The sequence below is a fragment of the Hippocampus comes genome, unplaced genomic scaffold, assembly GCF_001891065.2.
Source record: "Hippocampus comes isolate QL1 unplaced genomic scaffold, H_comes_QL1_v1.1 scaffold319, whole genome shotgun sequence".
NCBI classification, from domain to species: domain Eukaryota; kingdom Metazoa; phylum Chordata; class Actinopteri; order Syngnathiformes; family Syngnathidae; genus Hippocampus; species Hippocampus comes.
In genome coordinates, this window is record NW_017806090.1 from 1,034,774 (window position 1) to 1,049,374 (window position 14,601).

Genomic DNA, 14,601 nt, shown 5'->3' on the forward strand with positions numbered 1-14,601 from the left:
CGGCTCCTGTTGTGTTGACGAAATTAAACATCAGTAACAGTGGACGGCTACGGTCCCCTCCATAAATATTGTAAAGTCACTTCCTTTGTTTTTGTTGTATGCAGGAGACATTTGGGTTTCATGACCCCTAATGTCTCTGATTTGAAACCATAACTCCTAAGCCCTCAATTTGAAACATTTCCCTTAAATGAAACCTTAATTTGAAACCCTAACCCTTGCTTGAAACCCTACTCCTTGTTTAAAACACTGATGCTTGAAAAGCCAACCTTAATCCCCAATGCACACTTGAGCCTTAATTTGAAACATGACCCTCACTTGTAACGGCAACACTTGCGTAAACCCCCGACTTGAAATCTAAACTACGCTCGAAGCCCGAATTTTCAACATCCTCCATGATATTTTAATGTATCTCCTCTTTGGTGAAGGTCTGAATGTCAGTGGGTGTGTTTCTTGTCTTTTTGACCTGTCAATCACGCGCGTTTGCTACCACCGTGACCTCCCACTCCCAAGTTTGTGCGCCTCAAATGTGGAGTGATTTAACACCTCGCCTCCAGCAAGACCACGACAAGTGCCGACTGGCACGGTCCTTTCATTTTTGTTTCTCCTTCCACTTTTGTCCAGCTGCTGTGCATCTTTTTCATCTGTTCGTCACATCTCCATCATGTACACACATATTTTCACATAGGAGATGACAAGTAGTCCATTCCTGAAACTTTTACCTGTAAACAGACTGTTTTTAACATTTTTAACTACTATTGTACTCTAAAATAAATCAGCATGAGAGCCATCCATATTGGCCAAGTATGTAGAACACACAAGAAATTTGTCTCCGGTAGCGTAGGCTACACTCGTATTGCAGTAACAAGCCACTACGACAATCAACGACACGACATATAAGTTTCAACTCAAAATCTCCGTGACCTTCAATCCCTCAGGCTGCATCGCGTCAAAAACCGACATCAATGTGAAATATCGCCACATGGGCTCAGGAACACTTCAGAAAGCCTCTGTCAGAGATGCACAGTTCGGCGCTACATCCGTAAGTGTAACTTAAAACTCTACGAAGCAAAGCAAAAGCTATTTTGCCTCAGATCAATCTAAGATGCAAAGTGGTAAAAGTGCTCTGTGGTCTGACGAGTCCACATTTCAAATTGATTTTGGAAATTCTGGACATTTTAGAGGTGTAAAAATAAATTGACTACTCTTAATGTTAATATGTGTTTTTCCCCTTTAAAAGGGAGTTACGCGATGTTAATATGTTGTGTATTTTTTTTAAACATGATATCATGGTACAAGTATTCAAGGAAGGTAACTATAATGTCAGCTCTCAGCTCTCAACTTACGACTCTTAATATTAAGTTACAAAAAAAAATGCAAAAATGAACCAATCTTCTTCAGACAAAACAAAAGTGTTCTTTGTAAAAGAAAGGAAAATACTCACGAGCACCTATTTTTTTTTAAATTAAATAAAAGTTAAAATATCTTGCCAAATTTTTATTGCACTTTCATCACACTGACGCCCAAGTGCGAAACATATGAGTCAAAATATGAACATGACTGATGAAAGGCACATGAAAGAGACCAGATGATCAACATATCAACGCAACTTGCACCGCATGTCAACAAACGGCCTTCTTTCTGAGCTTTGAACAAATGTAACCCCTTAAGATGGCGCCTCGCGAGCTCGGCCAAAGCTCAGGCGCTAAACCTAACACTGACACGCCAAAAAAAAAAAAAAGACCACACAAGAAATGCTGCGCTTAGCAAATGCTACATTTGCTGACAGGATGACCCCAATGCGGGTCACGTTACTGTAGTTAGTTGTTAGGACTCTGTGTTACTCTCGTTGGCATCGTCACGTATCTTGTTACTGTAGTTTTGACATTTGTGTTGTTACATTTGTTATTGTAGCTGTTTAGCTAGCCATGTTGTTACTGTAGTGTTGTTCCAAGTTGTTAACTGTAGGTGTGCAATTCATGTTACTCATTCTAAATTCTTGAGTGCAAGTCCCAAAACCCAGCTCGACTCAACTTTATTCAAAGAGCACTTTAAAATCAACCACGGCTACATACAAAATGGTGCAGACATCTAAAGACAAAACAATAAATTAACAACATAAAAACAGTGAACACAATAAAACACAAACTGTGGCGAGTCTCATGTTGAGTTGAAAGCTTAGAATAAAAATGTGTATTTAGATGAGTTTGGGGGATGGACAGAAAGGGGGCTTGCCTAACATTTAATGGAAGGTCATTCCAAAGGGAGGGACTGGCAACGGAGTTATGTGCTCTCTCCTACAAGGTCCAGTTTGAAGTTGAGCAGCAGGATTTTGGACCAACTGGAGATGCTTGGAGGAGGACTGATTGACTCCAAAATAAAGTGTGTTACAGTCATCCAATTGAGATGTAACGAAGGCATGGATGACTGTTTCTGTGCAGTTGTGAAAGGAGAGGCTTTAGCCAGCTCCCTTCAATTAAAAATAAAAAAATAAAATATGGATTTAACAACAGCACGATACAATTTACAACAAACATTTGAAACGGGTCCTAAATCCCAAGCCCTACTTCAGGTTTTAAGACCGAGATTCTAAAATGAGGTCCTTAAAAGGCAGGTCCTCAAGACCAGCCACATGCCTACAAGCCATGTCCGTGAGACAAGCCAAGCCCCAAAAAATCAGATCCTTGAGACCAGCCAAATCCCTAAAAGCCAAGTCGTGAAGACCAACCAGGTTCCTAAAAAGCAAATCCTCAAGATTAACTAAATCCCTCAACCCGGGTCCTTAAGAACAATCAGGTCCATAAACCCAGGCCCTGAAAAACAACCAAATACCAAAAAGCCAGATTCTTAAGATCAACAAGATGCCTAAAAAGCAGATCCTTAAACCAACCAGGTGCTTAATAAGCAGGTCTTTCGGAACAACAAAGTCTCTGCCCCCCAAATCCAGGTCCTCAAGACTAGTCACGAAAAGCCAAGCCATCCAGGTCCTTAAAAGCCAGGTTCTGAGATCTACCATGAAAGTACGACCCAGATCCCGAAGAACAACTAAGACCCTTGAGACCAAGACCCCAAAAGTAACAGTACTTAAGGCCGACCAGTTGCCGAAATGGCAGGTCCCGAGGACCAATCAAGTCATTGAAAACCAAGCCCTTTAATCCTTTCATGCAGAAATAATGATAACCTGGAACCTGATTAGCTGTCCACTGTAGTAAATGCCGTCCTTGAAGGGGTTAAAACAACCAGATCCCTCAAAGCCAGGTCCCAAGACAGTAAAAACCATGTCTGAAACCCAGATCCTCAAAGACCAACCAGGTCCCAAACTGCTACGTCCTTTGGATCATCAAGTCCCTAAAAGCCAAGCCCTGAAGATCGAAATCCACATCTTGTGAGCTGCTTAAGATAACAAACTTCTTTGCTGTGGTGCAAGATGATGTTTTTCCTTCTAGTGGCTTTCACACACGGTTCACACAAGCTAAAGTATTTTTCTTTGGGGCAAAAAATGTCAGCAAGGCTCTCGAAGTGATTCACCCTCTTTGTTGTCACACATCTGCAACATTCCAAACGCCTCAGTTCACACACTTTGAACATCTCCACACAGACATTTGACACACACTTAGTTGGGTTTTGGTTTTTCGGTGGAGCTGTAGGTAATGTGTTCTCACTGCAGTTTCGTTGCTAGCTGTTGTTTTGCGTGTGGTTCTGCTCGCGGGTGCATCTGTTGCTAGTTGCTCTGTTGCATGCTAACATTTGTTTTCGCTGCAGTTGTATTATTCGACGCGCTAGTTCTTTTGCTTGCTGTGTGACACGAGTTGTTCTTCAGAATCACCATATTGTTGTCATACGTTTAAAATTTTCATTGATCAAGCAATTGATTGTTTGTCTCTGCCAGCACAAAGAACCCTATTTAGTTTGAAACAAAAATGATTACAAAAAAAAAAAAAAAAAATCAATACCTCGTCCAAAATAGTTGACATGGTATCCGGGGGTGAAAGTTCACATGAGTACGAACTGATTCAAAGTTCCTGCCTGTTGCTCATCAGCGCCAAGCCGGGTAATTTAGTTTGAGTTCCAGCGCGGAGAGGTCCGGGCATGTTTTCGGGAAACTTGATTCAGGGCGAAGATGTTTTCAATAACATTCTTGGATTCCAGTTGTGTGGATGGAAAATGGGGGGGAAGTGCTACATCTGCCAAAGAATCAACCCTTTCGGCGAAGCGCGAGGAAGTCCCATTCTAAAGATTTGCTTTTCTCCTGGCAGGCATGTCAAGCTTCACCGGTAATTTTTCAATCATTGGTTGGAAGCATTTTGATTGCCACTTCAGACAGGGATGCTTTTGGTGAGGAAAAAAAAAATGTAAAGGGAATAGTGCGCATGTAACACACACATGGATAAGGCGTTCCTATTGATGGTTTTGAGAGGAACACTAGACTAACCTTTTTTGTTTTTGACCCAGTGGCCCCCAACTTGACATTTTAGGGGCACATGCAGAATATTTCAGGTCCCACATTGTGAACTTGCAAATTACTTATTATTATTCATGTATCAATTCATTCATTCATTCTCTCAGATTTCTTTTCTTCCGTTTCTCTGGGTTCGGCTTTGCAGGTGGCAGCATCATCAGCAGCGACGCCCAGACTTCGGGATGATGAGTTATTCTCAGATCATCCCGGGAGAAGTAGCAACTTTATTTTCATAGACAGGCCCATGTACACTTGGCGCAAAAATTGCGACATCTTTTGTGCTGGGCCAAGTCTAGTTTACCATTTTTCGGTTTTTGCCAGCTAGCCTTTCGCCATGCCGGGCATTCTGTCGGTCCGAGAGCATTTTCTATTACACGTTCCCGGTCGCCTGGCAATTTGGCGGACAGTAAGAGGACAAGTTGCTCCCTGCAGGTGCTGTCACGCCCTTTTCGTGGATTTGATCGAAGGGCAGGCAGACAAACACTGATGCAAAATCCGGGGGTGGAACCTGGTCTCACATCCTACCCATATGAAGAGATCTCCTCCCCCCACACTCTCGGAGCATCCAACAGGACTTTCTGAGGGACACAGTTGAATGCCTTTTCCCAAGTCCACGAAGCACACAGATGGGTGAACTCCCATGCACCCTCCAGAAAACCCTGCTGAAGGCGTAGACCCTGTCCACAGTTCCACAGGCAGGACGAAAACTACGCTGCTCCTCCTGAATCTGAAATCGGACTTCCTGACCAATCCTCCTACAGCAACCCCGTATGAAACGTACCGGGGTAGTCTGAGTAGTGCGGGACCCTGTCGGTGAAGCACAGCCTCTGTTGGCCTTTCTACAAAAAGGGGCACCACCACCACCCCGGTCTGTGAATCCAAAGCACTGTCCTCAATGTCCATGTGATGTTGCGGAGGCATGCTAACTCGGACAGACCCACAACATCCAGAGTCTTTAGCAACTCTGGGACCTTCCCACCAAGGAGTTTTGTTTTTTTTTAAACTGCCTCGGTGACTTCAAATCCAGAGATGGGAGAGCCCACCTCGGAGTCCCCGGACACAGTCCTCCCCCTAGGAAGACGTTGGTGTCGGTGGAATTAAGGAGCTCTTTGAGATATTCTCCCCACCAACTCACAACGTCCCGAGTCGAGGTCAGCAGCGGACCCGAATTTCATCCAAACCATCTGGAAGTCGTTCTCCATGGCCTCACCAAATTCCTCCCACGTTTTGACCTCGGCAATGACCAAACCTGCAATGTGCTTCGCCTGACAGTCCCGAAGGTCAAAAGGTCCAATGGGACTCCTTATTCAGCTTGATGGTATCCCTCACCCCTTCTGAACTCTGTAGTAACTCCCATAAACAGAATTTCCTGCCTTTTTTTTTTCTCCACAACCATTTCCTCACAAAATACATAAGTCAGTCTCACTATCAGGATTTGACTCGTTGATTAATCGGATCCTCACATCTCATACTGCATGAGCAGGCAGGCTCCAGCGGCTCCCGCTGCCACCAAATCCATTTGTTCCCGGTATCGTCAAACTTTAAAAGGAATGGATAGAAGAGCAATCACGTACCACCACGTTGAGATTCTCCAAAAATATCACCTTCTAAACGTTGACAGCCACTCAGTCAATTTGTTGAAAGCCAAAACAGCTAAACCAGGAACTCTGCAAACCCAAACTGCAAAATCCCCTTTCTGCAGGACAACCATTGGACAGTCAATGATATGAAATAGACTTTTTGTTTTTCAAACGTTGAAGGCCTCCTTTCTGTGCTGCATCAAGGTCTTGGCAGCCACGCCATGCCACGGCGCTGCTGCTAGCTGATGCTAATTAGTGAGACCTCGGCAGAGGGTGTCTTCCTAAAAGTGCTTCACCGAGCCGCTGCTGTCAGTGAGGGTTTTTTTTGCTCACTTGGGACTGAGCCTGGCCTCACCTATTGATGCTGCTGCGCCGTTAATCCTGACCCTCCAAACCCAATCCATTGGTTGCTACCGTGTGCTTTGTTTTTCGAAGCGGTACAACTCACTATAGGCCAGATCCAAATGGGCTGTGCTTCCCAGTCCAAGTGGTCCTTGCCCCTTCAGGCATGAAAGAGAGTAGATCAATGTGCCGAATGTTGTGAAAGTGTCCTGAAAGTACCTTGTGTCTTGCACAGCAAGTGTGTGTGACCTGCGCTTCCCTGAGCATGCTTTAAACTGTTCAGTGACACCTTAATTAGAGTTCACTGTTAAAGAATTACACACAAGCCAATGAGAATTTGGCATCAGCTTCATGAGTCATTTTCCTTCAAAAAAGAAAACAAATACTCATACACAAACGATGTCGGAACACACATAGACAGGGAATATGACAATACTCAAAGGCTCATGTGAGAAAAAGTTATATTGATAGAACTCAATTATAACTTTCTTCTTCTACTCTTATTTCCTTGTAAGTCTGTACTCCATCGGTTTATGGCACCACACTGCTCCTAAGAGGCTAAAGTGAGTACAGCAGGAACAACAGGTGTTTATTTTCTTTTTTTATTTTGTATTTTTTTGCGCTATTAGTGTCGTCTCATTTTAATTTGTTACAAATTTATTTTATGGTCATTCTTTCAAGTTGTGTTTCGAGTTGAGTCTTCAAGGATTCAAGGAATTTTTATTGTCATACCAACACGCATTCCCAGATGATATGACGCGATATATGATCCCTAAGGTCACAGGTTAGTTCAAAAATTCCCAAGACTTGTGAACAACAAAATTAGATCAAATAAATATGATAAAGAGAGAAGGAAGATGCTTAATCACAGTTTTGATTGGGTGCAAAGATGCAATGCAGGACAGGTTTTTTACGCAACAAAGATGTGACTGCAGCGGAATGAAAAATTCAAAAGTCACCAAAAAAAAAACAAAAAACGGAATAAAAGACAAACTTGTCATGACCGTAGAATGGGATTCTCGTATTTTTTTTTTTTTTTTTTTTACTTTGGGGTGAATTCTGGTGGCCGTCATGTCTGTTGGTGCAACAGAAGCCGACTTTCAGCTGTTTCCAGTGTTGCAGAGCAGGCAGAGAGCGCTGTCCACATGGAAGCTATCAGTGTCCTCAAAGTGTATTTTACGCTAATGCAGCGTTTGAAGACGAGTGGTCTTGCTTTCCCTGATTTATCCCCAAATACGAATAATGCATGGGGCATTGATGATGCACCCCAGCTAATGTATGCATTCCACTTAAGCAAATATGCTGTGTTTTATTTTTGTTAGTGATGGAGTCATTTTTATCCTCCTTTCTGGGGATGGTGCCAAAAATGGCCCAAGCACTTTCACATGAAAAGGCGTTTAAACTCGCAGACAAGTTCATTCATCAACCACGTCTGAAGTATTTATGTCAGCGTTGAATGGATGGATCCTGCATGTCATGTGCTCAAAGTGATCATGCCTTCACATATCATATCATGACTTTCACAATATCGTCACCTTCCTAAAATAATGGTCATTAATTTTCCGATCAGCTTTATCCTCACAGATATATCTAAAAAATTAAAGGCAATGTCATTCGAACATGCTGCAAAGTCATTCAACTGTCTTTGAGAAATAAATTGTACGCTAAATGGTAAAAACATGAATTTTTTACCCATGAACGCCACGAACAGCGGTATTGACTTGCGCATGTGCAATTGTGCACGACAGCCACTTCACAGGTGGACACGACGAAGAGTGAAAATTGAGTACCGTACTATAAGGCGCACCTCAAAGCACTCGAGTTTCTCAAAAGCCGACAGCACGCCTTATAATCCGATGCGCCTTATATGGATCAGTATTCTGATTTCTTGGACATTGTATTTGAAAAGTTCTGTAAAGCGTTTTGTTACAGCTGCAGCGGTTGTGAACGCGCTATATAAATGAAGCTGTATTGTATTGTATTGTATTCCCTTTAGCATAGCTCCATCTGGTGGATGCATAATGCAACTAGTGTAGCTTCTATTCTATGCGCCTTATAATGCGGTGCGCCCTATATTTGAAAACAGTTTTAAAATAAGCCATTCATTGAAGGTGCGCCTTATACTCCGAAGCACCTTATAGTGCGGAAAATACGGTAAATTGATAGAATATTCTGCCGATATTGAACGTTGTTTTCTGCACCATTACATCGTTAGCATCAAAAATCAAAGGTAATGGGGGTATGAATTTTCAGTTCCATGCTCCCATACTGTCGTGTTTTTATCTCATCGTTGGGTCGTTGTATTTTGATGCGCTCCTTTCATAGGATGGTGGTGTATGTCAAAGTGTGTGTGCGCGTGCGAGCGAGTGTATGTCCGTGCGAGTGGACTTGTGTTTTTTTCACTGCTTTCCACTCGCATCAATAATGTCAATCCTCTCGACCATGACCCTTCATGTGGCATTTTCCTCCTTTTGAAACTTTGGGAGTGCTCTTTGATCAGCAATGAATTTTATTTATTTTTTTTCTCAGCGACTCACTTCCTGCGCAGTCAGGCCAAATATTTTGTGACTTAAAAGACTAGACTGTGTTATGAATTACAAACAAAAGAACAACACATTGTGAGTCAATTTAAAAAAAAAAAAAAAAATGTTGCTCAGTCGATCAAAGTGTCAAGTTTAATTTTCTGCTGACGTTATTGATAGCGGATTCCAAAAGCACATTTCTTAATTTTGCTCGTCTCCCTTCACTTCTACAAAAAAATGAACTTATCGTATGTGGGTTTTTTTTTTTTTTTTTTTTGTCAATCTCAAAGGCAAATTAGAGCAAAAGATCGGCAACTGGCCCTCGATGAATCAAAGATGTTATCGAACACAAACCTTGCGTGGATGATTCATAAAACACTCATCTGCCTCAAAAACAAAACTTGGAAGCCAAAGCCTCGGAAAACCCGGCTGGATGTACGTCAGCGCCACGCCGCACGTATTTTCCAAATGGGTTTGGCACTCGGCCTGGCACCAATGATTGCCCATTCGGTCACTTCTCATGCGATCTTACAAAGGCTGGTCCTGAGGCCTTGGCACAAGCGTCACTCTGTGCTGGCCCCTGAAGGATTCTCCGCACTGACGACTTTGACTAATTCAAGCGTGGAACTCTGTTCCAAACATGGTCATGTGCTAACACAACACACAAACGCAGCTCAGCCAGCGATTCACCTTCTCCGCTTTTAAAATCTGTTATTTTAAGTCAGTTTAAGTCTGGGTCCATTTTAGGTGGTTTTGGTTCTAGGTCTTTTGCAGGCAGGGTGGTCTTGTGGGTTTGGTTGTTGAAACATTTCAAAAAGATTTCGGCTTTTTGAGGGGTTTATAGGTCCATTAGTTTGGTTCTTTGCAACGTCTGGTGCAGGTGGTTTTGCTCATTTTTCCATGAAAGCTGTTTTGTTTGTTTGTTTTGGTCCCTGTTTTGGTTTTTCCATCTTTTTTATCCTTGTTCTGTTGCCGGAGGGGTTTGGCAAGTTGCAGCTTGTTTTGCTCATGGATACACTTCAGGTGGTTTTGGTCCATTGCAGATGTTTTTTGTTTTGTTTTGTTTTTTTGTGCCCCCCCCCCCCAAAACCTTGTTTGTAATTTTAGCAAGCCACTTTTTATTTCTTCTGTTGACGTTTAAATGTTTTCTTTGTGGAACCATTTAAATGTAATAAAATATTGATGTGAACTATATTGACTCCGCCTGTGTTTCAAGTGCTCTAAATAAATGAAGCTGTTTTTTGTGGTTTTGGTTCTTGGTCTGCTGAAGGAGCTTTTGGTCAATTGCAAATGTTTTTTTTGTGGTTTTGGTTCTTGGTCCACGGAAGAAGCTTTTGGTCAGTTGCAAATGTTTTTTGTGGTTATGGTCCTTGGTTCACTGCGGGTCGTTTTGATCATTGGTCGACTTGCAGGTGGTTTTGGGTTTTTTTGCAGTTGGTTTGATGGATTTGGTGATTCGTCCATTTTATGTGTTTTGGGTTCTTGTTCTGTTGCAGGTTCTTGTGGTTATTGGTCACCTGTTGGTGGTTTTGTTTTAGGTATGTTGCAGGTGGGGTTTTTGTTTTGTTTTTGTTTTTAGCTGTTTTAGGTGGCTTTATGGTTTTGGTCATTGGTCCGGTGAAGTTTGTTTTACAGTTTTGGTCCTTTGTCTGTTTCAGGTCGTTTTGGTCGTTCGTTCTTTGCAGGTGCTCTTAGTTTGTTACAGATGTTTTGGGTTTTTTTTTTTGTGTAGTTTCTTCACCTTTGACTGTTCCAGGAGGTTTTCATCTGTTGCAGAACGTTTTGTAGCTTTGGTCCTCCTAGGTCTGTTTTTCAGGGGGTGTGGTGTTGTTCTGTTGCTGATGGTTTTGCGGAGCTGTTCCAAATCTGTGCCGTTTGCTAACTCCTGGGCTACGACAAGCATCCGTCAATGTTGTTGTTTCCGCAGACGCCCTTGTTTGTGTTGATCTTGGACTGGCCCTGACGTTCAAAGCTGTCAAAAAGGAAGACAAACCTCCTTTGCATTTACAATCCAGCCTTCAGGGCACTCAATTCACATGTTTGGATATGCGGCATTAACACTGTTAGCAGTGCAAACAAACACGTGCACACGCACGCGCTCACTCACACATTCTCATAATCTCGTCTCTCAAATGGTGCATCACAGCGACTGAGAGTTTGATACCATGTACTGGAAAGATTTTTTTTCTGAATGTAGGTTGGGTTCGTTGCAGGTGGTTTTGTTCTTTGGTCAACCGCAGATGACTTGGTGGTTTTTTGTCCTTGATTGGTCGCGTCTGGTTTTGTGGTTTTGTTCCGCACAGAGCTTTTACGGCACCAGAAGGATGTCGTTGTTCAAAGGTATCAGTCAGTCGAAGGGGACTCAAGAATTTCCAAAGTATTTAATGAACCATAGAACGCGGCTGTTTTCTGTTGTCGATCCTTTGCGTTGCACCTAGCGTTAGCGCCAATGCGTTCGGTGCTAAGCTAACGCGCAGTTTTGATGCTGTGTCCGGTGTGTGACGTCTGACACAGAGCGGGCGTCCCCAATGTCAACGGCTTTCCAAAGGACACGGCCCCACGCTTTTGTCTGGCCGCTCTCTCTTTCAGCGCTATCGTCTTTCCCTCCTTTTTTTCGACGCCGGAGTGAAAATGGAGGCGGCTCTTTGTCAATCAAAGCTGAGACAAAATGACAACACCCACGCCCACACCAACAACTTCTTTTTAGACGTCAAACTCGGCTGCGCTTTTATCTTGTCGATCCCCCTTTTTTTTTTTTAAAATGAGCGCTGAAATGAAAGTTCCGGGCTGCCGACCCTCCGTGTCGCGATGCTCATTTGTAACTGAGAAAGTAAATTCCTTGTGTGCTTTACATACTTGGTCAATAAATCTGATTGGGATTCTGACAAACCACTCCACCACGATAAGGCGAAAGGATTGGACGCATTTTATTCGATTGGTGAAAAAATATGACGTTTGCACAAATTGTGACAGCGATCGGTGCTCTTGTCAGTTGACTGACAACCAGTCCACCGTCTGTATGCGTCCCAACATTGACTGTCGACCTGTTTCTTTTTTTGTATATATGTAACCTGACATTGACGCCTCTGTTGAGGCGGCAAGCTGCTAAATTGCTTGAATTGACTCACCCGCAGTGAGTGGAGCTGAAGTGGTGAAGTAGATGGATGGGAAGGGGCGGGTGAGGGTGTCCACTTAGTCACGGTGAACACGGCGGGCCAAGGATCAGATGACGGGGACCGGATTTGTCGCGCGTGCGCTTGTCAGAATGATTCATCCAAGTGCCACCAGACCCCCCCTTTGCTCCAGTGTAAAATACATCGCAACAACACCCTCTTGGCCTCCCCCCCTCCCACACTCGTGACTTGCTGCCTTTCATTGCCGCCTGTGTGCTGCTGCTGCCCCTGTTTAAACGCTCTTCAGAAGTCACACTTTGCTGGTCAACCTCACCAAGTTGAAAAGAGGAGCGGCGTAAACGTCACAACATATTAAAGCAATCACCACTTGTTGTAGCCCGTTTGGTCCTTGGGACATTGTGTTTATTTTGAAGCATATTTGGAGTGAGTTTTCTTTCGATGGTTCATGATGGATAGGAAGTTAAAAACCATCCTTCAATTTACTTGGATCTCGAGGCACAGCTGTTTATCATCACCCTCCTAAAATAATGGCCTGTCATTTTTTTCATTTTTTCCAGAACCAAATTCTGATTACATTGTGTTTGTTGGAGCTGAATCATCTGTTTAACTAAGGATGAAGCCAATTTTAGCATGGGTGGCTAGCAACATAAGGCAAAAAGAGAATTACCAGTATTTATTTTTGTGTCCACATATGAGTTAGGCCATTGTTTTAAGAGGCTGGCGATACCTTTTGTTTGTTTGTTTGTTTGTTTGTTTTCTTTTTAAATAAGCCTGCCATATTTTGCCTCAATATTCTTTTATCATTTGGCAAGACCAGAATTTTCATTCATGTGACCATATGCTCTCCAGCTTGCTTGCTGTATAGAAACCATTTCTTTCTTCATTTTTGGGCCCCCCCCCCCCCCCACATCTGACTATATGTATATACAGCATATCCAATTAAATATTCATTCATTCATATTCATCATTTGCTCATCATAGTTTTTTTTTCATAAAATATCTCAACAACTTCATGAGTAGTGGCAGTTTTTCTCCTTCTCCTCATCATTTTTATTTGACAGAACTGTATATTTATAATACATGATACAACCACTTTATCCCAGTCTCTGAACTGATTTTTGTGGTATCATTTCTGGCACAGACTGCCGAAGAATATAAAAAGTCTTGCCAGGCCATTTATCTTGATTACCTCTACCCTCGAACTGAAGTCCAGAGTAAAAACTGGCCATCCCACACAAGTTTTTCCAGATATCAAGATTTATTTTTGTACTATTTGCATCAAATAGCTAACACATGTTTACATGTGACTTAGTCCTCCATCTGTTTCTGGCGGTTTTGTGGTTTTTGTACTTGGTTTGTTGGATGGAGATGTGCGGTTGTGGTCCTTGTTGTGTTGAAGTTGTATCTGTGGCTGTGGCCCTCAGATAGTTGCGGTTTGGCTTTCGAAAATTCACTGGAAAAAAACTCACCTGTTCCCTAAGTTTGCGATTATCTGTCATGTGACAAAAACATTTTTTGTGGCAAAATACTGTACATAGGGTAGTTTTTGTGTTGCGATGTCTGTTCAGTTGAGACAATGATCGGTTAGGAGTGCCGTGCTTTGGATTTGAGATCAGATCGGACGCCAAGCTCAAAAAGACAGCAAGTCGGCCATTTTGTTTGGAACCGGCCATTTTAGGCTCAATTCCAAGGCCACTTCAATTCCAACTCATGAGATTTTGCTATCAAACTTGAACCACGTTTACGACACAGACAACCCTGCGTGATTGTATCTTTTGGATGCTTCCCCGCTCCCTCATGCCCAGCAAAGTCACCACTGGGAGGCGGCCTGGCGGACCTTTCACAGGAGTATTACAGCACAGTCCGACGCAGCGATAAGCCTCCTGTTACGGCCTCATGGGACGGGGTTCCATACGAAGGCGGATGGGGGCCGTGTATTCTCCCGTGGCTGCGGGGAAGAGCAGCATAATGGCCGAGACGCATCATCACGGCGGCAAGCTGAGAAGGCCTGACCTGTGACTGCGCTACCGAGCTCATTCCCACACGCCTTCAGCACGCTGCATAATGACACTTTTTGTTAGATGAGAGAGAGAGAGAGAGAGAGAGAGAGAGAGAGAGAGAGAGAGAGAGAGAGAGAGAGTCAGTGAGGGACGCTACACATGACCGTTTCGTCGATGGTATTTTGTCATTGCAAATTAGACACACCGCAGAACCTGTTCTCTCCACTAAGGCGAATCCTTCGGTCCATTCGTCCTGAAGTGTACCATACTCGTCATCTTTTTTTTCTTTTCGCCATTTTATTCGTCGAAGGATTAGCTTTGAGCTAATGACCGAGCGGGCTGATTCAAAAGGGGGCATTTACCTGTTTCCCCAGCAACCGCCTACGTAGGCCAGTATCATCCAATTAAAATTGCTCCTGCCGCCAACTGCAGCCCTGAACAGAACGTGAGCAGTGAAAAATCAATGGATGGATAAAACAAGCAACAGTATTTAGTTTTATCTGTGAGCCAGATGCAATCATCAAAAGAGCCATATCTGGCTCGCGAGCCATAGGCTCCCCACCCCTG